The sequence below is a fragment of the Apteryx mantelli genome, chromosome 5 (assembly GCF_036417845.1).
Source record: "Apteryx mantelli isolate bAptMan1 chromosome 5, bAptMan1.hap1, whole genome shotgun sequence".
Lineage (NCBI taxonomy): Eukaryota > Metazoa > Chordata > Aves > Apterygiformes > Apterygidae > Apteryx > Apteryx mantelli.
In genome coordinates this window covers 6,567,510-6,594,425 of record NC_089982.1, presented here as the reverse complement: position 1 = coordinate 6,594,425, position 26,916 = coordinate 6,567,510, and the positions used below count along the sequence as shown (strand labels likewise).

General features: G+C 40.1%; 1 protein-coding gene across 3 annotated transcripts in view; it reads right to left on the bottom strand.

The window, feature by feature from the left end:
- The window catches only part of WDFY3 (WD repeat and FYVE domain containing 3), a 197,966-nt gene that overhangs the window by 145,468 nt on the left and 25,582 nt on the right, over window positions 1-26,916 (bottom strand). For 2 of the 3 annotated variants that reach the window (XM_067297391.1, XM_067297392.1), the window contains exon 2: window positions 13,665-13,759. The gene's annotated coding sequence lies outside the window, so the exon portion shown is untranslated. Of the gene's footprint in view, window positions 1-4,135; window positions 4,253-13,664; window positions 13,760-26,916 lie in introns of all 3 variants that reach the window. The other variant, XM_067297390.1, reaches the window with a different exon arrangement.

Here is a 26,916-nt window from a genome sequence, read left to right as displayed (position 1 = left end):
TCATTATACTTAATCTGACCTTAACGCCTTGACATCCATACAAACAAAAATTCTCAATACTTCAACAAATATCGTACGTGCTTAAAGAGAACTGGTTAATAAGAAAGATACAGATACAAAATCTGGACTAGCAGTCTTATTTCTAGGTCAATTTCCCACAAATTATTAATGATAATGATACAGAATAGCAAGTGCTGATAGAGTAGTTTTCCTGTGGTTTGTACTGTCTTGAAGGTTAATGCCTTAGACTCGCTGAAATAGAAGGGCAACAATTAAATAACAGTGATACTTTTGACCTACAGTGCAGGGATGGAGGAAAATCATCTGGTTAAAAATCATAATGCATGTATTTTTTTTCTTTAGTATCATTTTAATATAACGATTTCATTTTCTATGAAGTTTTTGCATTTCCTTGAGTTCAAAGAGGAAAATCAAGTACTGTTTTTTACTTCTGCACCTAGCCTGCCTTTATTCTGACATAAAAGTATACAGCTTATGTCAAGTCAGACAATCTTACCACTGCATTTTCCAATTCTTTAATTATTAATAACATCAAAACCTTATTTTCAAAAATTGCTTTCAGTAAATTAATGCTAAATTATTTCCAAACTATATCTTTCACAACCCCCAAAACATAAAGGCTCCTAAAGCAAACTATTAAATACAGCTGAAAACAACACAGAACACTGACTCCAAACCACAGTCAGCCGCATCAATTTTCTCCCAGTTCTGTACACAAAAAGCACAGTAATTTGTGCGTTCTGAAGCACGCACCCACCATCCATTATGCCATTGTGACTGAAGAACCTATTTTAATCTTGTTTTTAGTGCAACTGAACAGAACAAGTTACCTAATTTGAAGCACTGCTGATGCTCATGTATAGATAGAGGATGTAATGAAAAGAACTGTAGAGAAGTATTTAGGGATCCCACTTAAAATTCCTAGTTTTTGAAAACAGGGAAGAGTCACAAGCCAGTTTTATAGAGAGAAAGAAGGTAGAAAGCACAAGCACATGAGCATGTGTGCCTTCTGTTCCTAACAGGAGCAAAACTGTTTACATAATATCTAGCATATGATTTTGGCTGGATGCTGATAAGATTACAGTTGACTTCCTAAATCTTTATTTAGCATAGATGAGCCATTAGATCTGTCACCAGCATATGTACAACTCTCAGTACTGCTTTTCTTTAAAGCAAAACAAATGCAGTGCACAATAAATCATGTTATGACTCACATTTTTCAGCTCAGTAATAAATTGATAATCAAGCTAGAGATTGCAAATGTCCACAAAAGTCAGCAAAAGTAAAGTAAAGTAAACTGCCAGAAAGCTTACAGACAGGCCATTTAGACTGACAACACACATGCTCATTTAGGGTTTCTTCTTTTGCATTTCTTGCTGTACGTCTTTTCAAACCAAAATGAAATATGAATCCTCATTTCCTCTTGAATTACCACACACTACTCTCAACAGAAACAAAAGATAATTCTGCTTTTGTAAACACTTGAATAGATGCATCGATCATTTGTTTAAAACTGGTTTTTGAACCAGGTCATGGAAATTTCACAAGTAATTTCCACATTATGGAAGCCAAATATGTCATTATAAGTATTGCATCGATGTCTGACAAAGTAGTTTTTGAGGCTATCATAGACAGCCCTTCATCTCCTCATGAAACAAGCCACCCAAAACCCAGTTCATCACTAACACTACTTGAAATCCACATACAGTTGCCAAGTTCTACACAGCTTCATTTGTGAAGTTTAAAGTAGTGTCTTTAAAGAGCTCATCTCCATATAAACCCAGATTTGATTTCCAAAAACCAGCTTGTATTTGCTAGCCATGAAGGAAATTCAAGATTCCATACCTCAAAGTGTTCCCTCCACAGCATCTTCTTAGAGGGGAAAAAAATACATATATTTATTCCAGAAAAAGCTTTTAAACAATTTGTGACAAGAAAAATATATTGCCATTTTAGGGCTGAGGACCAAATAAAACTCTTCATTTATAAATGAAGCCTTTCTGCCTTAGGTGGTGAGAAGTGGTCATTTCAAAACAAATTTTGACAGGCATTATTGACCCTACTGATGGGTTAGATCAAAGTATTGGCTCTTTAGAGATTTTATCCTATAAAGGAGACACTTGTGTTATTGGTTCATTCATAGACATTCAGGCTCTAAGAGTCTTTTTGCCCATGCTTGTGAAGTCATACCACTATGGCACCTTCTCATTTCTTTGACCTCTTACAATATCGTCTCAAGATGGAAACCTAACTTTGACTTCAACAAAAATAGTACGTGAGCTTTCACTGCACAGAACACCTCCAGTCCTTCAAGGAGAACAAAAGAGACCATTTAAGAGAGGAACCTGGCAGCTCAAGAGACACAAACGTGCGGAGCTCAAAAATCCTAACAAGCAGAAGGAACATGCAAGTGGGCAGGAGCACAGACACAAAAGATGATGACAAAAACAGAAGTGATTGCTCTACTGACGTTTGTGGAATTCCTTCATTAATATGAAAATTGTGCCTAATACGTTAACGTTTCAACCTTGAAGAGTAAAATCTTTAGCTTTCAGCTCTGCTGGTTGGCTAGATTACTGATACAGCAGACTACTTTTTGGAAGTTTACCAGATTAGCGCTAATCTGCAACTTTGTAACTGGACTCTCTTGCAATTAACCATCCTCATCCACAAGAGCTGGCTGGCAAGATACAATAAAAACAATCTCAAATTTTTCAAATGATACAAGTATCATTACTGCTACCCACACCTAAAGCTTAGAAACATATTTGCAGAAAGCACTACCTACTGAAACATCATTTTGTCTTCGAACGCGTGCTCAAAGAACTGACACATCTCAAAAACATTTGCATCTCAGCAAAAATAATTTGAAATGGAAGAATCACAGACACTACATGTATTATTCCCTATTAGAATATTAAACCTAAAGCTTACAAAACAAAAACTATAGTTTAAACTATAAACTCTATAAATTAACAATGCATACTAATTAGTGTTCCCATTAAAAAGATATCCAATTATGAAAAAGTCAAAGCTATAACAGCTCAGAAGTTTACATAATTTTGTAAAAATAGGTAACAACTTGTAAAAAAAAAAAAAGGTAGGTAATTTATTTTCTCAATATTTATGAAGAGAAAGTTCTAATTAACGAGCTCTCTCCACGGTCTTTGGTAAAATATCTCGAGCATCTTTGAACACTGTTCTTGTCAGGGTTTTTTGTTTTTGTTTTGTTCTCAAAAGGCCTGAATAAACTGATTTGCATTAATTGGACAAACAAAATGCCAGTTACAGCCTGCCAGGGATAGAGCCAAACTGAAATTTTACTTTGCCAACCTGAACTGCATGGCAATGACTAAGTCACGTCATTCAGGACAGGAAAGCTGCTAAGAAGCCCTGCAAATATTTTAAATAGAAAAATCAAAAAATGAAAAGCAAAATAATCTGGAATCTGAAGAAATAAGTGTGTGCTTGGTTAGCATGCAGACATGAACAAAGTCATAGAAAATAACTGTTCCAGAGGGAAGCTCTTGCATTAGTAGTAAACAAGTGAAATAAAAAAGCCCTTCCAGAAAAGTTATTCTACTAGAATTAACAAGGAGCAGTTATTAGGAACAGGGAAGAAAGCTCTGATCTACAAAGGCAAGTAATGGGGGGGAAGGAGAGAAACCTGTGAAATCTGAACACAAAACAGGCTGCTTATTTCTAAGAGATAAAGCTATATGCTAAACATGGTAATCCCAAACAACGTGTTCAGTAATTACAACAGTGATCATAAACACAGTAGTGATATATTTAACTCAAAAGGCCACCAGATTTTTTAAACAGAGCATGGTATTACAAAAAGTGGGTCCATTTTTTCCCTGTATGTTTTTTAAATGGCCATCTAAGGCATAAACTTCCCCTATCGCTGTGAAACAACAGTTTTATCCCCAAAAGAGCAGCAGCTTCTTCTGCCTTCAGTAAATTTACATACAAAAGAGCACTAAGCAGAAGCCATGATACCTGTAAATTCCATCTCTATAGAGCTGCCCTTGTTTCTAATAACCCAAATGAGAAAAACAACATAATAATCCTACTGGCACATGCCTGGCTGATGTAATAAAATTCCACTCACCGCTACAATTGAGTCAGAAAGAATATATCAGAAGGAGTAGTGTATCGGGGAGGGAGAGAATCCAGCCCTTCCCTCCAAGCCAGTATTAAATCCCTGGTCACAAGTGTTTGTTTCTTTCTGGAATAACAGGGACTAAATTAGGGTGAATGATCATGGCCTCCTAAGTTGCTTTACAATTCATATTACTCATAAGTGCAACCCCCCCCCCAAAAAAAAAAGAAAAAAAAAAACCCACCAAGCCAAGCCCTTACAATTAACAGTGCAGACCAGAGTTGGATGGAAGAGCAGAAGAAATACTCTAAAAGATGGTAACTGATCTATTCTAATTACTGCGTTATTCCAATGCTTGTTTGCATCCAACAAGAACTTGCCGAACTTTTATTGCTTCCTACACATCCCACCACCAAAGGTCCCTTTATAAACAGCATAAGGAATCCTGGCATGGTGTTTAATGGGCTATTCTTTAAATGTCTTGTCTTAGAGATTGGGTTGCCATACATTGGAAATAGGATTGACCAATTCCGCTGGAAAAAAAGTGCCACGTACCATAAAACAGACCCACTGCCATGGGGAAAAACAGTAAAGATGCCTAGGTATCACAGAGCTAAGCAAGTCAGGCAATGAGGAAGAAAAAAGGTACTGTCTTTTCTCCTCACCTTCCCTCTCTTTCCTCCTCCCCTCTCTATTGGGTGGCAGAGTCAACAGATGATCCCCTGGGGAAGGGAGTCACAAACTGCAGATCAAAGCAGCTTGACCCTTGTTAGTCTTGACTTCAGTTTTCAAACACTAAATTGTGCCCCGAGGACTTCAGGAAGAGCTAGACTTGTGTTCAGGTTCCCAGCCTTGGCTCTGGAAAACAGCCTCCCCATGTTGCACACTCAGACATTTCTCAGAAGCCTTGGCAAAGAGTGAAGAGTAAGGACAGAATAACTGACTGTGAACCTTTCCTTACAGAAAATAGCTTTAGCTCCCCAGGAACTTGTAAGAGGCACTACTATGTCCACATCAATGGGTCAAGTTTGCTAGGTGGCTACCAGGCTTGCAGAGGGACACGAGGACAAGAGCAAAGCAGGATACAGCTCTATAGGCTGCTGAACCAGAGCCACGAGACTGCAGTCCCCCAGAACTGAAAGTGTCAGAAAAATGATTAAACAGTTTAAAAAACAAGAAAACCAAAAACAAATGAAAAAAATTGAAAGCAGACTGGAAGTGCAGACTTTTAAAGCAGTATTAATTGCCTGAGTAATTGCATTCAAATTCTCCCCAATTCTTTAGTCAAAACAATTAACGCTGCTGACAATTTTTTCCAGTATCCTCTAGCACAGTTATCAAGTGACCAGAAGGGTTGTTGACATTCTTGGACATTTAAACTCCTGCTTGACAATAACGTCAAAATGAAAGTTATATTTCACAGTGAAGGACTGCTTTCTCAATAAAAGTTTATAGAGTATTAAATAAGACAGCTAAAAAAAAAAAAAAATCAGAATAGCGAGATTCTCTTATTCAAACAGAAAAATTAAGTCCATAGCCTCTAGAGGCAGGCAAATTATTATTTTAATATGATTTTTTTCCCCCCTCCAACTTTGTTTCATTTTCAAAGAATAATGTGTAATACAATTCAGTAGTGAACATTTTGACATCAGAACTACAGCAGTTGAGAATAGGCTTGTCTTAGCTATATTTTGGAAACCACGCACATGACAAGCTAAAAAAATTCTTTTCTTCCTTGGATGAAGTACAAAATCGAGTTTACCTATTTTTTACCTATTTCTGTAAAGTCAACAGCCTAAACAACTAGATATTAGGCACAGCTAGCTACACATTACTTAATATGTATCACTATATTTGCACTAAATCTCAGCTTGCTCAGTTTCGTTTTTTCTGTGTAACAGCAAGGACAACTTCAGGCTGACAACAAGAAGCACAACTAACAAAAGCTATTCATAAATTAAGTGTTAGCCTGGGGGTGGGGGAGAAGCATCGTGCAAAGAAATATAAGTAGTTCTATTTATTTAGGTCTTACCCTACCTAGGATTCTTCAAATTCAGCGCAAGCATCTTGGATTTCAGATCCTCTCTTTGCAAGATATTAGCAACAGCAGCCTGCCAGCTCTTCTGCCTACAAGCCATTGCCAGCACCTCATTAAGTAAACATCCTCGCGGCAGTCAGGCGAAATGCCGAGCTTTGCACTGTGCTCCCCAGGAGCCGGCTGTACCAGCGCACAGGCTGGTTTGATTGTAGAGGCACAGCTGATCCAGCCCTGCCAGCACTGGGCTCATTACGCCGCGCGGTTCATAAAGGAGAGGAACCCTCAGTACCGCAGGGAGGAGGGTCCTCTTTCTGCCTGCACAACACCCGGGCCGCAGTGACTGATAAAGCTGCTTTAAAAATAAATAAATAAATAAGATAATAATAATAATAATCTTAAAAAGAGAAAAAAACTATATGCAAGTGTAAGAATATGAAACAGCCGGTCTGCAAAACAGTTGCTGCAGATGAGAATATAGCATAGCCTACAAATGCAATATTATTTTTATGCACAACACCATACAGTATAAAATATCTGGCTCAGGTCAGTTTGTACAAACTGCCAGTTTAAATAATAAATAATAAATAATAATAATAAATTATTCAGAAGTGGTAGGATTTCCTAAGGAAATCCATTCTTAATACTATAGTTACTCTCATCTCATGCCTCCCCACTACAGTAATCCATTTCTCCAGTAAATAAGTAAAGGATAAATCAGGACTGAAGCACAGATCCCTGAAAAACTCTTCTAGTGGCACAGAAGGATGCTCAAAGGGCTACAGTGACCCCTGCTTTTTAACTGGATTTGTCACAGAAAATAGCCTGAACATACATCCACATAGTAAAAGCACAACTGCTGAAAAACTGCTGAAAAAGAATTCCTTCCTATTCTCCTCTTGATGCAGCCACACATACACATACTATGGAAATACACTTTTCACTAAAAAACAGAACAAAAAAAACCCCCAAACAAACAAACCAACCCACTAAACTTTATTTTCTTGCATTCATAGACACAGTAGTTGTATCCCATATGTGCTGCGAGGCAATTTGCAAGCACAGAACTGATTTTATTACAAGTCCTGGCTTCTGTAGTACCTCAGTGAAAGTGTACTAACTCGCACATCCTGCAGAGCCCTTGGCCATTTGTGGATACAAAGATCCTCAGGAGAGGACCTGCTCTCCACAGGTGAGAAAACGTGACTTTTTCCAAAATATTTCTCTTTTCTTATTTGGTGTCCTATTTAAGCGTTGACATTAAGTAGTGTGCAGAATACAAGAGTAACTAATCTCCTTTATTTTTAATGCAAATTCTATGTAATAAACCAAGAAAAACTCAGAAATATGTTGCCAAACAAGAACACACACAAAAATTAAGTTAATAAATGCTCCCCACTAGGATTCAATTGCAACAACAGTACCACAGCAAAGGCTTATTCTCACATACTTCCATAAATGCCTATGCATTTTCACTATACATTCTGTCTTTTAATTTGCTTTTACCTCTCTGTCACCATTTGCAGACATTCCCTAAAGTAGGAAGTCCAGGTTAGGCAATCAGAGAGAGGGGGTGAGAGGGAGAGGGGAAGGTGTTTGGGCTTCTTACATTAACTTGTTTGATATCAGCAGTTAGCTGAAGCAAGGAAGGCTGCTCCAGAAGCCAAGTAACATATACAGAGTTCTGGGAGCAGTAGCAATACTCACGTAGCTGAACTAAAGGGATTTATTCAAGCACTGTTCGGTATTATATAAAATACATGCACACATGTATACACACACATTCCTGCAACCCATCTGGATATTAACAGCCCTTGGTGCAAGAGCGTATCCTGTATGTTTGAAAGTAACTGTACAGTCAGTGTCAGTGAAGTGCCAACTTCACACTTGTCACCAAACTCAAGAAGTTGCAGAATTCAAAAAAGTAACTGTACAGCTCTGTCAAATTATACAGAGCCAAAAAATACAACTTACTAGGAAAGCTCCATTTCAGCCTAAGGTACAGGACCTTTCACAGCACCTATACACTCCCTATCAGAGGAAGTACTTGTGCAATGCTTCCACATTAGAGGAATAAACAGAAGATGTAGCAAGAGGATCAATGAATATCCATCAATATTACAGACCTTAAAAAAAAAAAAAAAAAAAAAAGAGAGAGACCCTTTAGTAACACTGAAGGGCAAACAATTCAGTCAGATGGCAGCCCAAGTTTCTAAAGCTTCTATTGTTATTTCCTCACTTATAAAAATTGCTGCGTATCAGAGTTTGATCTTCCAGCACTTTGAAGAGTTATTGCTGCATCTACAGCAACATGCCTTTGAGATTTCTCCCAGGCAGTCTTTTGAAAAGTTATAATGAAACAAGAGAAAGCTCGAAAACTAGGTTCACTGCACTTCCATTTTGTTTTAACTACTGGGACCTAGTCTTTCCAAGCGACTGCATAAAGTTTGCCTTATACAGGCTATCACTCGTTAACACTAGCTCTTCTAAAACCCTCTACGAGGGACACAAGATGTGGTGTGAAACATTCACAGGCTCCCTGCTATTACAATTACACAACCTGTGCACAAGCTCTCTGCTGCTGAAGGCTGTACCTATTATCAACTTAATTTGCAGTTTTGCTAGAAAATGTTTGCTAGGATACCAAAGGCTGAGAGCCACACTCCAACAAGCCAAGAAAACAGCAGCAGGGATTACAGAACCAGAGAGCAGCATCTTCAGGACCAACTTCAATGGAGATACATTTTTCCCCTCTCACCGGGTTTCCCATCTATAAAGCAGAGCAAAAGAGATTATGGCATCACCAACAGACAAGAGCAGAGCAAAGGGGGTTTCAGGTATTAATCTATCACTAGCAAAAACTACCTCCAAGGAGGTCACAGCAATGTAATACAACATTTCTCTGTTGCGATTTCTCTGGAAAAGCTTCACTATAAATGTGGCTGAAAGTCATGGTAAATGGGAAAGCGAGCACACATCTGTCATGCCTCAGTCTCAGGTGTGACTAGTGTAAAATTTAACCAGAAGTAGAGCAGACAAACACCTCATCCATCAACAATGGGCTAGAACAGCTCTGGTATAGCCTTTATCTGTTAAGCACACTCTTGATAAACTCCTCTTCAAGAGTCAGGCAGTCATAGCTTGCAACTTGTAAAGGACAGCATCCATTATGTGGACGGGTTGTGCGGCAGCTATGTAAATTATCTATCACCTTGGAAGTTCACAGCTGTGCTTCTTGTAGCAGTAACTGTCCCGCCCATCTGTCACAAAACACAATCGTCAGCCAAAGCTTTGAAAAACACTTCACGTTTGCAGTCAGCATGTCTGTGCCCTTCATTACTACTAGCAAAGTGGGCAACGACACTTCTTCACATTCCAAAACACACAAGTTTGGTTTATTAGCCAGACTCCTAGGCATTAAGAAAAGTATGGGAACAGTTCTGTCCGCTTTTAAAATGGTGCGTTTTGGGATTTCTCCAAATCTCTGTCTTATCTTCAGTAGACGTTTTTGATCAATGTATTACTGGACTTAATTTTGTATAATGTCCCCATTTTCTCCAATAACTATGACATTATCCAGTCCACACAAAGCCGAAAGGTCGCCCTCTTACTCAATCAATGCACACATTATCCGTTCTCTATTCAGGAATGCTCAAAAGAGAATTCCCTATCTTCTATTTTCCTTAAGGCAAGACAACTTATATTATTCTTTTGAAGCTCTTTCCTGAATTGTTTTTGCTGTCTTTCCAGGTGACGGGAATTAGCTTCATCTCATCTGTTCCTGGCATATTAAGGCACAAGCTTCCATCTCACAGTGCATCTTAAGGAAAAGATTTTGAGATGAGGTCTTCTGTGAAATTGAAAATTGGAAGAATTGTCCCTAATTATCTGCCCTGCCATTCATTACTGATAGGTAACTTTTTGGTTGCTATTACATGTTGAATATAGATGCATGAAAATCAAGGACCCTCATGACTGCAGTTTTGGAAACTGGATCTTGTGTGAAATATTGGTGCTCACCTCTAAGGGAGTCAGGAAATTCCTCTTTTGCCAAAACTTGACAACTGCTTTGCAAGGTGCATTGCATATGCAGAAGCAAGACATGCAAACATCCCTTTCAATCACAGGCAGGCTAAGACAAGGCAACATGTCAGACAACTTAAACACCATCCCAAATGCCTATTATTTTCACATTTCATATTTTATTCTACAAAAGCTCTTCAAGAGTATTGTTACTCCTCCCTATTCTTATCTTTTCTCCCTGTGACAGACTAAAGGAACTACTATGAATAAACAAACATTAGGGCAAATTCCTGCAAGAAAAAAAGGCTTGAGGTGCTGAGGGGAGCCTTGATAACTTCTATAGCAAGCAAGCAAAAAGGATACAGAAGGTGGGTTTTTTTCCCCTCGTGGACACCTTCAACACGACAAAGAAGGAGTCACACCATAAACACCTTGAGCACCAATTTTTTCCCCTTCCATCTTTCCTGAACCTCAAACAGCCACTTTGGAAGAAGTGCAGGTTTTGGACTGTGCACGCAGAAATACAAAAGAAGGAGAGGGGCTGCAGGAACAACCAGCCCTCTCCTACAGGAGAGAAGACAAACTGCTTTAGCTGCTTTACAGGGAGCAGACAGAGGGAGGCAGCCCAGGTGTGAACTGCCTAACTGCATCTGTGACTGTGGCATCCAAGGACAGACAGGGAGCTGGACTGCTAGGAGCCTGCCCCTGCCCCTCCCCTCCGGCACAAGAGAGAAATTGGGGCTTCAAGAGGCTGCCAAGCTATAACTGTTACTAATCCTCATCACATACATCACAGTGATTTCCTGAGGCCCCAGAACAATATATACAACTGTTTAGGTAACAATCACATCCACTTAAATAGTAGTTTTCAGTGCTTTCTGTAATATTACTAGAATTTAGAAAAATACTACGAATAAAGGGTAGAGTTGGAAGAGGTCATCTAACTCATTAAGTTAAATATACTTAGTTTATAGGTACTGACTGAGTTAGTGTGGCATAACAAATTACCACTTAACAAATAAACATCAGCTGACTCTTGTCAACCAAACGTGCAAACTCCTAGCTCATCCCAATTACGAAGTCAAGCACCTTAATATAAATCCTTTGTAGCACCCATACTGTCAACTCCCAGATTGACATCACCTGCACTTTTTTTTTTTTTAAGTAGACTGTAGTCCATCATCTAAATCACAGGTGCCATTATTGACAAATCTAGACATGACAAGCTAGTTTGGGAGCCAACTTCAAATGATCTCCCAGTTGACACTGAATCCCTGTTAACTGCTCAACTAAAGTATTTTCAATCAATTTTACTCCTGCAGTATGGTGATTTAAGAAAGATCACACTACAAAAAAAAATCACTGCATGTATTCTAAAAGAACATCCTTTGAAACCTCACAGACTTCAAGCTGTATCATTTCTATCTCTTCCCTCCCTTTTTCAGTAATCCACTCGATCTCTCAAGGAAGCAAACTAAATCAGCTTGACACAATTTCTCCCTGACAAATTCATGTTGGTTGGTTGTTTTCCATTATCTTGTTATCTTCTGTGCATTTATAAACTGAATCGTGATTTTTACTATTATCTGTGTAGCTTCAGCTAACTCATGCCACAGGTGGAAAGAAACCCATCATGAGCCAGAGCAGGTCTGAAAGGGGCATAGTCACAGCCGCAGCAACGCTGAACCTAAGCTAATAAGCTTTGCCCGTTCTTGCACATCCTTGGACCTGGATGAACAGGATGCATGCAGTGCCGATGGAGTACTTTCTACATGAGTATCAGAACAGCAGATCACGATGCTAACCAGGCAGCCTGCATAGACCCACAAAACAATCTGCACATGCTTGCAACTAACTGGTCATACTAAGTCAGGGAGGAGACTAATGAGAGCAGAGATCAGCCTTCAATTGCTTTTTTATTCTCCATAAAGTAGAGTATATAAAAATTAACCTAAACACAAAAGGTTGCAGGGAGCAGGGTATTTTTCTGACATAAGGGAAAAAAGCATATTACTGTCACCCTAACTTGTGGACAGATATATATATATTTTTTTAACTGAGTAAGACACTGTAGACCAAGTCACTAAAGAAGCAAAAAAGAGCTAGGAAAAAAGACCTATCTTCTATTCTGGAATGCAGGATTTCATATGGAATTATTTATTTATTTATTTTTAAATAACAAGTGATGCACATCTTCAAATTTTAAAACTTGTATTTTTATACCAAACCAGATAAAGACAGTTATAACATATGGATAACTAAAGCTCCCCTGTAAGAAAGGGAACATCTTACAAGAACAGCTGTTAAGTTCCGCCTGCCTGAAGGAGCTATGCCAGCTGGCCTTTCCTGGGACTAATGGGTCTTTTTCCACTAGGTCACCTTTTCACTTTGTTCCTCACATATTGTAGTAGAAATCCAAAGGAACAGGGTTTTTGTTTTTCCTTTTTGCTCCAAAAGGATCTATACATTAAATAGTGTTCTAGTGAAGCTTGGATATTACTGTAAAGTAGCCACACCATACAGTAACATCTGTGCATGCAGAGTAAGCTAATAAACATTACAAATCCTCTGAGGTAGCCAGTAATTGACTAACTCAGCTGTTCTTGTGGAAATTCACTTCTTTGTCTAGGAGCATTTAAATCTGCCTACCTCTTTTCTTTCTCTTTTCCTCTCTCTTCCACCCTCCCCCCTCAATATTCATCAAATATTACTTGGCATATTCAATTTTCATAAGCAAAATAAAGCATTACTGAATTTGATATTACATGAGCTTTTTTGACTAGTTGAGAAGAAATCCATTGGGTCATAAATCCATTTAATCCTCTTCAGTATTACAAAAAGTGTAAAATTAAACTGGCTAGAATATTCAGCTTTCAAAAGGAAGGCATTATGGAGGCCCTCACATTTGTAGCAGGACCATACAGCCAATAGGAAACATGCTCACAGCAAGCAGCCTACCTATATTGTACTTAATCCCCAAAAAACTAGAATACAACACCAAAATACAAGTTACTCGGGACAAAGATAGAGATAACAGTCTTCAAGTTAATACAGAATGGACTTCTCCCAGCCTGTCCACTGAAGAGCAGGAACAGCTTACTCTCAAAGGGAAAATGAGAGGCTTAAAAAGTTGAAAAAATAAACAAGCATTTTCCTCATTCTTACTTTTTCTTTTTTTAAACTTTATCAATTAAAACTTCCAAGTCTAACTCAGCTTGACTTGGAGCAGGTATCACACTGCACTCAAATTTCTGTGATCGCCCAACTATGTATTTCTACAGCATCTGCATAAATAAACCAAAACCTCAGTGTTGCTTGGGTAGAGCAATTTTAAATTGACAGTGTTCAAACCGTGCCTGTATTAACCCTGTTTCCATGACAGGCATAAGAACTGCTTCACACAGAATCAATTGGACAGTGTGGCAATTACAAATCAAAAGGCAATTTTTGCAAAAGCTCTTTAGCATCCCAGTCACTAACCTCTACAGCATTCCCGGGATCAGGGCAAACAGCTTCAGGAGAGCAGGGCCCATTCCTTTCCGAGGATTCTCTTCAGGACCAAAGCTGTTCTTTCACTAGATAACATAAAATGAAAAAAAAGTTAAAATACAGATGTGACAATAAAATCGTAGAGCATTGCTATTTTGAAATAGAATTATTCTTAGGTTTGTGAAAAACCAGTTGGCCTAAGAGATCTGCTAACAGCTCCTGGAAAAGGCGCTGTAACAAGCAAGAAACCAACCCAAATCACTAAGCTTCAACAAACATCGTCTTGCCAGTAAAATGGAAGTCATTGAAAGCACACAAACTGCTCAAAGGGTCACTGTGCAGAGCAAGGCCAGTTACTAATGCACTAACAGCGCGCGATCAGCAAGAGCATCCCTCTGAGAGGGCAAGCGATTTCTCACTGTTATAGGAGGGGACGAGGAACTAAGCTGGGCTGATCCAATCTCACCTGAGCCACTACGACACTACTGAAAGCACCTAACCTTCCCACCATGTTTTGCAGAGCTATACAAGGCGTATCAGGTCTCCTTTGGTTTGACAAGTGAATACATGCAACCTAAGTGGGAGCTCATTTCCACAAAGTTCAGTAGTGCGACCAGGATGGAGATCTCTAGCTAACCCCAAGGCAGCCAGCAGCCCTAGCCAGCAAACGCAGCACTATGTGCTGTTGCACCTGGCAACAGGCTAAGTACCTTAGTGAAATGCTGCACCTTGCTTAATTAGCCCTGCAACAGCAGACTGCTGTTTTACCTCCGATTCCCAGTCTGTCTCATTCAGCACTAGTTCAGGTGTTCCTACAGTATGGTGCATTATGCAGTACAGACATATCCTAAATCAACTGGGAATATCTTATACTACAGTTCACATTTGTTTTATTATTATTTTATGCAGTAAAAGGAGCAGGGAAGATTTGGGGTAAAAAATCCACATGGGTCCAGGAAAAAAGGAAGAAGAAAAAAAAAAAAAAAGGAACCACAGTATTATACTATTTCAAAAGGCTTTGGGAGAAAGATGGCTTTAATATAACAACTTGCTCAGAGAAATGTTGCAATAGTTAATATGTATAAAACATTTCGTTATAACCCTGCTGTATGCACTGAAAACTAAAGTAACTTGCTGGCAAGTGCAAGACTTCAGCATTAATAGCTAAACAAGAATGTTCTCTTCCAACATCATTCTCCACGACCATAAAACACTCCACTACTCACAGGCTAGGGAGGGGAAGTCAGCTGACAAACTGTGCTATTCAGGACTCACTCTTGGGAGGTTTTAACTGTATACTATATTTATTTCAGAGTAAGACTCAGAGCCCTTGCTTGTCGAGTAAACTCTGCTTTTGGAAAAGACACTCCTAGTTTAACCTAGGAAAAAAGAAAAGCCAATAAATCAGGCATCTGAGCAAACTAGAAAAAGATACAGACACCCAGCCAATAAGCAGGAATACAGCAGTACATGAGCTAATGAGCTTGATTCCCAGAGGGATCCATTTCATGCACTTCATGTGCTCACTCAACTAACATTATCAGTAGCATCTTTTCTACTTCAGCTCAGTCACATCTACCCACAGGCCGCACAGCATCTACTTCCGATTATTTTTTTGTAAGAAGAGCTTCAATGACCCGCCTGCAGTTTGACAGAGGTATTTTCCACTATGAGCTGCAACCCGTATTAAATCTCTCTGTGCTGCTCAAACAGGATTCAGCTCACCCAAGGAGTACCTTGTGGCCTTCCAAACAACTGGTTTCAGCAATGCTCAAGCTTCTGAAACACCAGGGAGTGAAGACATGAAGCAGATTCCCTCCTTTCAACCCTGCTGTAGCTTCCCCTTTCTTAAAATCAACAGGCATTCCAGGATTCAAGTCATAGGCGTGTTAGCGTGTCCACATCCACAACTTCTGTGGGTGGCTATGAACTCTTCTGTGCCAGTGCAAAAGTCTGGGTTCACGCCAGGCTACTTGCAAGCAAGCCCACACTGCAGTGCAGAACTATTCCCACAAAACCGCTCTACAGCCTCCTTGCCTTGTTGAACACGACCGCCTTTCAGCTGTGCCTTTGTGAGGCCTTGCATAAAGCATTGCTTCTACCTGCCTTTCCTCCCCACACCTCAGGTCATCGTCGTGCATGTTAGTGTGCTGCTGGCACTTCACGCTGTTTGAGGCGGCACAAGGAGGTCACAAAACTCCTTCCAGCTCCCATCAGTTCACAGTTCACCTGTGGAAAGGAGATGTTTGATCCCTCCTAGTTCTCTAGAGGGTACTGACGATCTCGTGCCCCTGCTGTTACTGCCTCCCTGCAGTCGCAAGGAGCTCAACGTGAGGCATGTCCTCTCTGGCTCATGGGCACAGTCCTACGATGAAATGCCATAAACCAGAGACTGCCCTTGGCTTGAGCCCTCCAGTCCACCACACAGAGCATCTCCTAAGACCTGCCAGTTTCAAACCTGACTTCTTGTGTAACAACCACAGGTGTCTCCTTGAGTCACCTTACTGCCAGAAAGACTGCCAGGAAATCTTTCGGTTGTGGAGAGACCTTGCACATGACAAAAATGACAAACTTAATCCTCCTTGGTTCTGATACATTCATTTTGAATTCCTAATTTTACCTCTCAGAAGGAAGGAAAGATACCGTATACCAGATGACATAAGCCTCAAATAAGACAGAGGTGAGACAAGAAAAGGAGAAATGAAATCTGAGCAGGGGTACAGAGGAAAACACCAACTTGGCAGGGTAACAAGGCAATTGCTTTCTGAGAAATCTCCACAGGAGATGATAAATCTGGAGTCACTGTATGGATTCCAGGGAATCTGAAGTGTGCATTATTCAACCATGAGCACACAGGTAGAGCACAGTACCCTTCCTTATTCCCTCCACCACATGCACTTTCCTTCACATGCAAGGCTGCAATCTAAAACAATAACGGAGATAAAAACTCGTTTTCAAGGACCGATCCACTCACAGATATAAAAGGGACTCTCCTTTTATGCCAAGTTTCCAAAAGAGGTGTTGACTTCCCTGAAGAAATTCCTACCGAGCCCCTATTTTTTCAAAACTCTTCTTAACCTCTCATGTTATCCAAGGCTTTCAGTATATCTGCCTCTGCACACCTCTGCTCTTACCCCTCTTTTTCCTTTCCCTCACTTATATTCCCACTGTGTAACTTATCTTCTTGTGAAGACTGAAACTAGGAAGGCTGAAAGGTCATGCCAAAGAAAAGCAGCCAGCCGAAGATCAGTGTCCCACCTCGCCAGTTCCTGTGTGAATAAGACTAATGTCATATGATCAAAACTAGCACATTTAAGACACCATAAGAACGTATTTCCCACTGTTTGTGGGAAAAACACAGAGTCAACAGCCTGTACCAAATATTATGTGTTTGCACAGAGTGTGAAGTTGTGGAAACTAGACTCTGAAATTGAGAAATGCAAGAAGTAGGACAAGCACTTTTATTGCTACCTCTCCAGAAGCAAGTAAATATTTGAACTATGAGGATACACAAACGATGCTTTTGTCATAGGAACAGTTACTGGGACTAGTTTGGCAGCAAGCCTCAACACAAGTTTTAAAGTGTCGTTTCTGCTGCCTGCAACTACTGCATTTCGCTCTAATATGGACTTCATTACTACACCAACACCAATCTCTTGGTTATAAAAACAGACAATGGAAGCCTCATATATGAGCTCAATGTTAGATTAGACTGCATTTAAGGCAAGCTTAATTAACACTTGCTATATTTGCAAGGCTCAACAATGACCAGTTATGCTACAAGCACTCAAAACCCTACAAACTTCCTTAAGCAGAAATCAAAGGGTAGTATCAGCATCTTTTCCAGCAAAAATTTTAAAATGCAGTGTTAGAAAGCGAAACCTCGAAGACAACCTGTAAGCCTTTTCATATTCATTATTTACTTGGTCTAACAGAATAAGGTAAGTAGGAGATGTAAAAAGAAAGAAGCTTGTAAGAGTACTAAGGAATCATACTTCAATCTTTTTATTTTAGAACCCAAACTGTCTAGTTTATCTACACTTCCCACAGTACATTTGGGACATCTTGTCTCTTTAAATATCGATTCCCTTACATTTATCCTACTCCTATATTACAAGTTCACTAGGGTTGCAATGGCTTGGGAAATATTCCATCAAAAATATCTTCTCGGTGTGGGTTGCCCCAACTAGCATTCTCAAAACATGCTTAAGATGTTCCAAAACCATTCCACCCCAACAAATTAACATGTCAAGCTTTTTTTGGGGGGAGGGGGGGGAGAAAGGGAGCGGGGGACATTAAATACAGCTAACAAGAACTAAATGCCTTCCTTTGTGTCAAAAATAAACCGCTTCGACTTTAATTACATGAACCAATTTATAGTATTGCCTAAGTACAAATTCTCTCTGCTGTCATCAGCAGAATTACCAAAAGTGACTGCCAAGCCAATGGCACACCCCATTTATGTTATAACAACAAGAAAACAAACAAGAAGGCTCAGAAAATTTTCAACCTGAAGTATCCAAAAAAGACTGAAGTCTCCCCTAAAAATATAACTAAATAAAGTAACATAAAAGCTCATTTTTGATCCCACTAGTAACAAACTACAGAAGTTTGAATGCACTTAACACGATTCAAGCCAGGTCAGTCTCTTCATGTGCCCCAGTCAAATGAGGGGATGTGCCAGGGCCAGAAGCATCCCGCAACATGGAAAGGAGAAAGAGCAGCTTGCGTATGTCTTCCAACTAAGCTACCCACACTAAAAACATGTTATAAAGTCTGAGGAAATGAAAACCTTTACTGGCCAAACAGTCGCAAGCACGCGGCAGAACTTGGTGCCCTCCCACGTAATCAGGTTTCCTTCGTAAAGGAGAAACACCTCTGGGAAATGCACTGGCATGCTGAACGCTGAAAACAAGGCCCTTCCTCTTTGTTTCTGAGGAAGGGATCTATGTTTTCGAAACAAAGCAAGATTCAAATTTATGTTTCTTAAAAGATTTTTAAGGCGTTCAGAAAACAGACCCAATCGATCCCTCAAACCAAGAGAGGTCCCTGATCCTCCACAATGACCAGGGCCCTCCCGATTGCAGGCAGCTACGTGAGCAACTCCACGTCTTCTCTGCCTGCAGACTTCCCCACACAGCTCTGTCCACTGAAAGGGTGCAGAAAGGGAATATAAATTCATGCTAAACCAGACTGCACCTTTCTAGACATATGGTGAGAATACACATGGCACCTACGCTTTCTGGCTATGGGCCTTCTCATTTACAGCCCCAGGACTATCCAGCATGGAAGAGGAGGAAAGGGAAGAACCTAATGACCCACTTAGCATTACCTGCCTTCTCATAATTATTTCAAAAGCATATAAAGCAGCAATTACGTCATGAAAAAAGTAAACGACAAGTAACAAAATACTAAAAAAAATTGCGAGATTTCCACCTGCTGTGCAAACCAAAGACCTTAATGATTTTTCATTCACCAGAATACATCTGCACCAACGTACAGGCAGTGTGTGGTTCAGCAGACGCCAGCACAACTTTAACAGCATATTACATCCATTTTCATGACCCACCACTGAACTTCAGCGACTTCCACATCTATTATTTTCCAGAAATCAAGTCTCATTCAGGAAAAAGTTTCAGTCACTAAACACCCCCCCCCTCCAGTAAAAGTCTTTTATAAAGTGCCCTGCTGCACAGGAGGGCTTGTCCTGATTCAGAGAGTTAGAAAATGACATTTCCAACTATCTTTTCAAAGCATAATATTAGGCTGGCCAGCTTGAGCATAACTGATAACAACGTAACTGACACTTCACAGAAGTTACACAAAGTTTAACAGACTTTTTCAGAAGAGTCACAATCTGCAAGAGGTCCCCGAAGAATTTCTTTCTGTAATTTGTATAATTACACTGGATTATTTCCCCCACTGAAAATATTTTTCCAGCAGATGAATAAAAGCACATTCTCTTTAATTACACAATACATTGGGTCAGTATGTATTTTAAAGCAAAGGTACCTTTTTTGTTACAAACATCTTATTCTTTGCTAAGGTAAAAGCTATAGTCAATGGAACTTATACTACTGCTTGGTCGAAACATTCTTCCTCACAATTGACGGTGATAAGTTTTAAACGATTTCTAAAGATACGGAAGTGACTTCTGATTTGGATGATTTCTATTAGCTGCCATTACTTATTTCTCTTTGTTCATTCCAGGTGCATGTTGTAACACAGATCATTATGTTTGCACTCTGGTAGCCCGCTAGATATTTCACCAATATTTTTACTTATGTCTCTATTTTTATTTAGACTAAATATTGCAGTTCATCCAGGCACAATTTCTGGAGTTTCACAAATCAAATACATTTTGCTTACTTCCCTCACAAGATACCCCACAAGTGCTGGATATGAAATTGCAACAATCATGAAACCTTTGGTTCCTGGAAAGAAGTAAACCGAAAAAATAACAGCCTGAACTCTGATTTTTTTCTTCTCATTTCTGAAATCAGAAACACAAATACTATGCAGGCTGCCAGCTTCCGGCATTCCCATCATTTAAGATATTTTTCAAGTATTTCTCTGAGGATAAACTATATTTAAGTTTACACATACCATAATGGTGCCATTAGAATACACAAAATGAATGTCCTAGAGAAGCATCAGATTTCTTCTGTGCCATACATCACAAGCCTTCAGCAGAAACCTATTCAGATTTAAACAGCCATTTTACTACCTCCTCTATTTCCACGTTCTACAAAGTTAGAAAATTCACTTCCATATTACGTCAGAGAGAAGTAGAGGAGGACATTACATAAGACAAAACACAAATCAGTAAGAACTGAACAAGGCACAGATGTTAAAGTCTGAATCAGTCATTTAGGAATTAAATACAGTAATTGACTGCCAGTACTTAATCAATGTCTGATAGAGGTAAAATCCTGTTTCTAACTAGAAGCAATCACGAACATGTATGACATGAATCCAACTTCTGCTTATTCCAGTAGAGAAATAGGTGGTTAGCACTCATTTTCTAGATCACTGGTAACACTTTCAGATGCTCTATAAGGGGCCTGGATGTAAAGCACATCCTCAGCCAGGCAAGGTGAGAGGTCAGAAACATATACTGCCAGCAGGAGTTGATATCTGAATTCTTACTGAAATATGTAACAATATCCTTCCACTGTATATAGAATTTGAGAGAAGGATTATGCCATATGGGCAACACTTTCTCTCTATACCTCCAGCTATTCCTATTTTAATACTAGGATCAGGTTGAAAATATCAGATGTTTCTCTCTGACAAAGAGCAGATCTTGAAAGCTAGCAGAAAGGTCAGCTGCAGTTGCAGAATAATACAGAGCACTTCAATTTCTGGCTTCTTCCAAAGCCTTCTTTCTTTACTGTTTCTTACTCCCTGCTTCCGCTAAACCAAGCTCTGTCACTGCAAACCTGAACGCAGTGACAAATGAAGCTCCCCTTTCTGCTTCCTTCCATAAAGGTCACAACTCCAGCAACCTGGCTACTTTCTTTTCCTCACAGGTATTACTGGGGGGGGGGGGGGGGGGATGTTTTTAAATCCTACTATTGGCATTCTTGCCACATACATACTTCCAAATGAAAACTCCACTTAACCTCCCCGTGGTGAAGAAAGTTAAAGACGGAAATGCATCAAGGCACACAGTTCACCTTCTAACAGGTCAAGCCTAGAGGTTCACAGCAGAAAACAGCAAAAACAACACACAAAAGTTTATTGACATTTGCCAACACAGACTGTTTAAAAATTTCTTGCCAAGTATTACTCCATCCATCTTCAACATTAAACAGAATACAGCTATTTAACTCAGTATTCCCGTTGTCCCTGAGAGAGAGTGTAACACAGCTTAGAAAGCAGGCAACACTAGAAAGATTATACCAGCTACAGTGGGGGGGGGGGGGAAAAAAAACAAAACAACTAACCACCACCACCTTAAGCAGACCTTTGTGGGAGTGGAGGGAAGATTTTTAATGTAGTCATCTAAATTTCAAATCTCTCTGCTTTATGACTATTCAAGAAAGCATGTTTCAGGGCACAAAATCCTGCACAGATAATGTCCTGTCTTCAAGCTCCAGAAATACATGCAAGAACAGACAGGCACTATAACCAGATTACACCTCCACTTCACACATAATGATAGACACTGTCTAAACAGGTCATCTGAATTATAACTCGGCTAAAATAATGTGAATGCCTTAGCTTATATTCTCAACAACCAACTCTATTTTTAGAGGAAAAAAATGCAAGATATTCCACTCTGTAAGAAAACATGCCAAATTCTGGGACAGTCTGCAAAATGTAGATACGTTCAACCTCGACAGCAAAGGGAAGGACCACCACAAAGCAGGGTGGTAATGACAGATCAGTGCAGTTACTTTATTAGATTCAACTTTTAAAAATTGGTCCTTGCCACTCAAGTCACCCAAGAGCTAAAAGCAATCAAACTACAAAGCTCTTCAACATACAACGATGGACAGTACAGACAGGCAATACTTTTTTTAGCCAGACAGGCACCAAGGCCTCCTAGGCCTTTCAGACAGCAGTCCCTTCTTACCTGAGTAATTCTAGTCTTTTATGGCTTGCGTTTCAGCCAAATTCTTCCCAACACAGCAAAGCACTGGGAAGATAAATACAATGTGCCAACCAGGTTCAATAAAAGGAGACATCGCCTTAGAGAAACTACTTGTGTTGCAGCTGCATTAACATCTCCTCCAGAAGCATCACATACGTAGGGAGCCAGAACACCCCCAAAAGAACTTTTTTAACAATTTGACACTGGGTAGACTTTAAAAGCAATGAAAGTTAAACACCAACAAGTCAAACCTTTATAAATCAAGAAATACAATTCAAAGAAATAAACCCAATCCCATTTAAGGTAGGCAGGTTCTGCTGAAGTGATCAAAGTCTTGTTTTAGTGTTATTAGGTGTTTGGAAGAGTCAGAAGGACTTCTCACAACCCCTGACCTCTGTCCCACTAGAAAGTAGTCATTGGAGTGTTTATGTTAAACCAAAGTCAAAAATTACCCTGGAAAAAGGAACAAGGAAATTTTAGTATGCACTTGATATTACCTTGCTCTTTAATTACTTCCTAATTAAATTTGCATGCTTTGATAATATCTACATTTATAAGTTGATGCTCCAAATGGAAATAAATGCTAATTCCCCCTCCAAATGAAACATCAAAAACTGTACATTTAAATAGATTAGTAAAATTTAGTTCAAGCAGTCTTTGGAATATTCTAATCTATTGTGTTCAATCCTCAGTTACAGAAGTCTTTGTCTAGGATGCATTAATCTACACTCATCCATAAGCAGTCTTCTGCGCTTACTAGGGAAGAAGTGTGTTTCTTGTGGGGAAAAAAAAAAAAAAAAAAACTCAAAATGCTTTCTATATAGACCTATTCAACTGAATTGCAGGCCACCTGCAACATTAAATGTTGGTTCACAAGAAGCATAACCTTTTTAAACAAAAGTTTTCAAACTAAATAGTTAGGTCTTAATGTTACAGTGCTTTGTTTTTCCTTTCACAGAAATGCTGGATATCATTAACATATAATCACAGAAGAACATGTCGGAAGGCACCTATGGAGGTCACCTGGCCCAATGTCCTGCTCAGTTTAGGGTTAACTTAGATCAGATTGCTTAGGGCCTTATCCAGGTGAGTTTGAGTACCTCCAAGGATGGAAAACTCACAACCTCTCTGCGCTTGACCAGCCTCATGGTGAAAATTTTTACCCTAATATCTAGTTGGAATGTACCTTGTTGCAGCTTGTATCCATTGCCTCTTGTCTTATCCCTGTGCACCTCCAAGAGGACAAGGACAGTCAAGCTTTCTACAGTGGTCATCTCTTCGGAAATACAGATTAGTGACAAGGTATGTACTTCATAAGTTAATTAAATATCCAAAGACAGGGCCTTAATTAGAATATTCCAACATGCACTCAAATAGTGAATCTATATTGTTTATACAAGCTTTTCTTTTATTTAAAAATGAATAAAATAAACCTTTCCTGAAATGCTGTGTTTTATCAAATTAAAAACAAAACAAACCAGCAAAATAGAGAGGGGTTCTCTGCTTATTTCAGAAAGCTAATGCCCTGCTAATCCTTCAGCTCACTACAAAAATGAATATAAACCCTTTGGATACAGAGGCAAACACTGATTATCTGAATCCTTGTTATCTGAATTTCTGAAATCCAAAGGTCAGATATCTCCCCTGGAGGACAGATGCTCTTGTTCTCCTAAAAGCAGATCAGCTACCTCAATAACATTTGGAGAGTTGCAATACAATTTCAAGTACTTTGTTTGAATGTCTTTGTTTCGAGTTTTTTTGTTTGTTTGTTTGAAAATAAGTGTATAAGCTGCTGCAAACATTACACACAAAAATATTTGTCCCTCTTAATTAGTGTCTACATACTAGTTTGCTCAATATAGCTAAACTCATTGGTGTTATATTACATAATAAAATCAATACATCACTATGGTATCCTAGTCATCAGTACCAAGCTCAAACTAGTTTTTATTTACTTTAATTAATTACAAAGTTACAGTCTTTAATAAGGACCAAAGGCTGACCTATATTAAGGTGCCACAGGCTATTGGCAAATTGAGACGAAGCCAGGCTTTTCACAGCAGTGCATGGCAGAAGGACCAGAGATAAGAGGCATAAATTAAAACACGAGAGATTCAAACTGGCTATAAGGAGAAACTTTTTCCCTGTGAGGATGGCCAGGCATTGGAAGGGGCCCAGAGAGGCTCTTCAGTCTCCGTCCTTGGAGGTTTTTGAGGCCTGACTGGACGAAGCCCTGTACAACCTGGTCTGATCTCACGGCTGACCCTGCTGGGAGCCAGAGGTTGGACTAGAGACCTCCTGAGGTGCTTCCAACTTGATTTATCCTTTGATGTTTGTTCACTGTCATGTATAGACTGGATCTTAATCCCAGAGTCCCAAAGTTTAGGGTGCACGTTCATTTGATTAGCTACTCCGCTTTCAAAAAATAAAAATAAAAAATGTGAAGTGTATGGATTCTCCTTTTAACTCCTGATCAACAGCCTTCAGATTCCTCACCATCCAGTTGGTTTCTAACAGTTTGGGTAATCTTTCCACCAGTAGACATATTTTTCTCCCCAGACAGCTGCTTGGGGGCGAGAACAACAGCCATTCTCTATTATCCAAAAAACAGGAAGGGGAAAACAGAAAGCAAACTGACAGCATAGGACACGATGGGCAGAGGACAGGGACTCCAAGTATACAGACCTGATGCCCAGGAGACCATTTTCAATTTGCCCCAAAGCCAGCCCTACGAGACCCAGGCAGGTTCCTGGAGAGCTGCTCCAACTGCCATGCCCCGCGGCACACCAAGCCCTTGGCAGGTTTCTCTCCAGCACAGCAGAGTGCACAAAGCCAGCGTGGGGGTAATGTTTTGCCCTGCACTAACCAGCCTCCTCGAACAAGAAGCAGTGAGAAACGTGGCGTGGCGACATCGCAGCAGCTCCGCCTGGAATCAGGTCATGTCCTGGGTGCTGCTCAAAGGCAGCCGTCCTGTTTCTGCAGCGCTGTACCTGAGGTAACATTCATCAGGGCACGAGCTGACCTTACATGGAGCTAGCTATTGTGTTTGTGAATCCACGTTTCTGTCTGTCCGTGACACGGACAAATTGCCTCGTGGATAATGGGGAGGTAGCTGTGCTTCCAGGCCAGCAGCGCAAGCCTACGTGCATCTCCTAACCCGGGCCCTTCCCCCTCCTCCTAACGAACTGCTCATCCACTCTCCATTTCTGCATCTCCTTCCTAGAGGACATCACTTAAATGCCTAGAACGAGGCTTGACGACACGCGCAGCACCAAGCAATTTGTTCAGCCTGCGTTGAGGGAGAGGGAAATTAGGGTAACAGGCTACGAGGAAGCAGTTTCCTGGGTAGCCAGCCAGTCGGGCGGCACGCTGTTCCCATCAACCCTCCCGCCAGGGGCTACGCACACTGTTTGCGCACTGTGTGCCACACAGCCCTCCGCTCGGCAGTCCCGGGGATCGCGCAAAGTAGCCATGCAGGACGGCTTTGATTTTTGGGTTGCCAGCTAGCCCTCTCTGCTCCCCAAGAGCTCTTTTCCGGTCAGCAACCTTATAGACTTTCAGTGCTGATATTCCAAGAAATGCTTTCCTCTGCGCTAAATGAAACGCTGCTCTTCTGGCTTACGCCTGTATTTGCTACAGAGTTTTGCCAGCTCAGACAGACAGTTAAGGCAATAAGCAGCCTGACCGCTAAAAAGAAAGATCGTTACATATTTAAACATTTATGCAAACGCTAAAGATTGTTTGACATTGCTTCACAGCATTAAGCGTAGAGATGACTGCAACTGAATGAGCCAAAGATACCATCACACGTATATCATAACCTTAAAGGCTTACCTCTCTTTCCATTGCAGGCTACATCAGAAAACTCAGCTCTGTTTCAAAAATGCACATACAACTATAAAGCGTTCCTGTCGCTGTTGTGGGGCTAGCCGTCTCACCCCAATTTGCGGACCTGCCCCTCTCAAGAGTGTGCTGCAGAATTCAGATCTTCATCTCTCAAACCAGTATTATTTACCTGGCTGCCTGAACTCAAACCTGTAACTGGTTGCTTGTACTCCATGAGTTTGCAGAGCTAGTATATACTCAGCTCTCACAAATCCAGGTGATTTCTACTTTAACTGAAGTAACAAGGCATTTTAGAAAAGGTATGGTAAGATAACAGTTTGCATAAACAGAGCTTTTCTTACTGCATAGATTACCACCTTCCGATGATAACTGAGATTAGGCTTTATTCCAGCAGTTACCTGGAAGCAAATGAGTCCAGTGAGCCACTACCACCAGCCTGATAGGAGAGAGACTTTCTGAATATTGTCAAAGTTTATTTACTTTGCTCTTGGGGATTAGGCTCCACAAAAGAGCTGGTTCTGCAGACCATTTGCAAAGTCCTCACAGCTTCAGGTGCTGCCTCTTGGCAGCTGTCAAAGACCTCGTTCTGAGCCTAACTTTTCCTGTCTTGACTGGCTTAACAGGAGCTTTTAAGAAGAAAAGAAAAAAAAATCCCAACAACCACCAACAAAACTAAAAGGCTATTAAATATCCCATATCGTAATAACTGTTTCAGTCTACAGTGGGAAATCACAGAGGAACTTCCAAAAGAAAAAGTCATCTTTTCATTTAGCAACCTCAAAATTGAACAAGAGACAA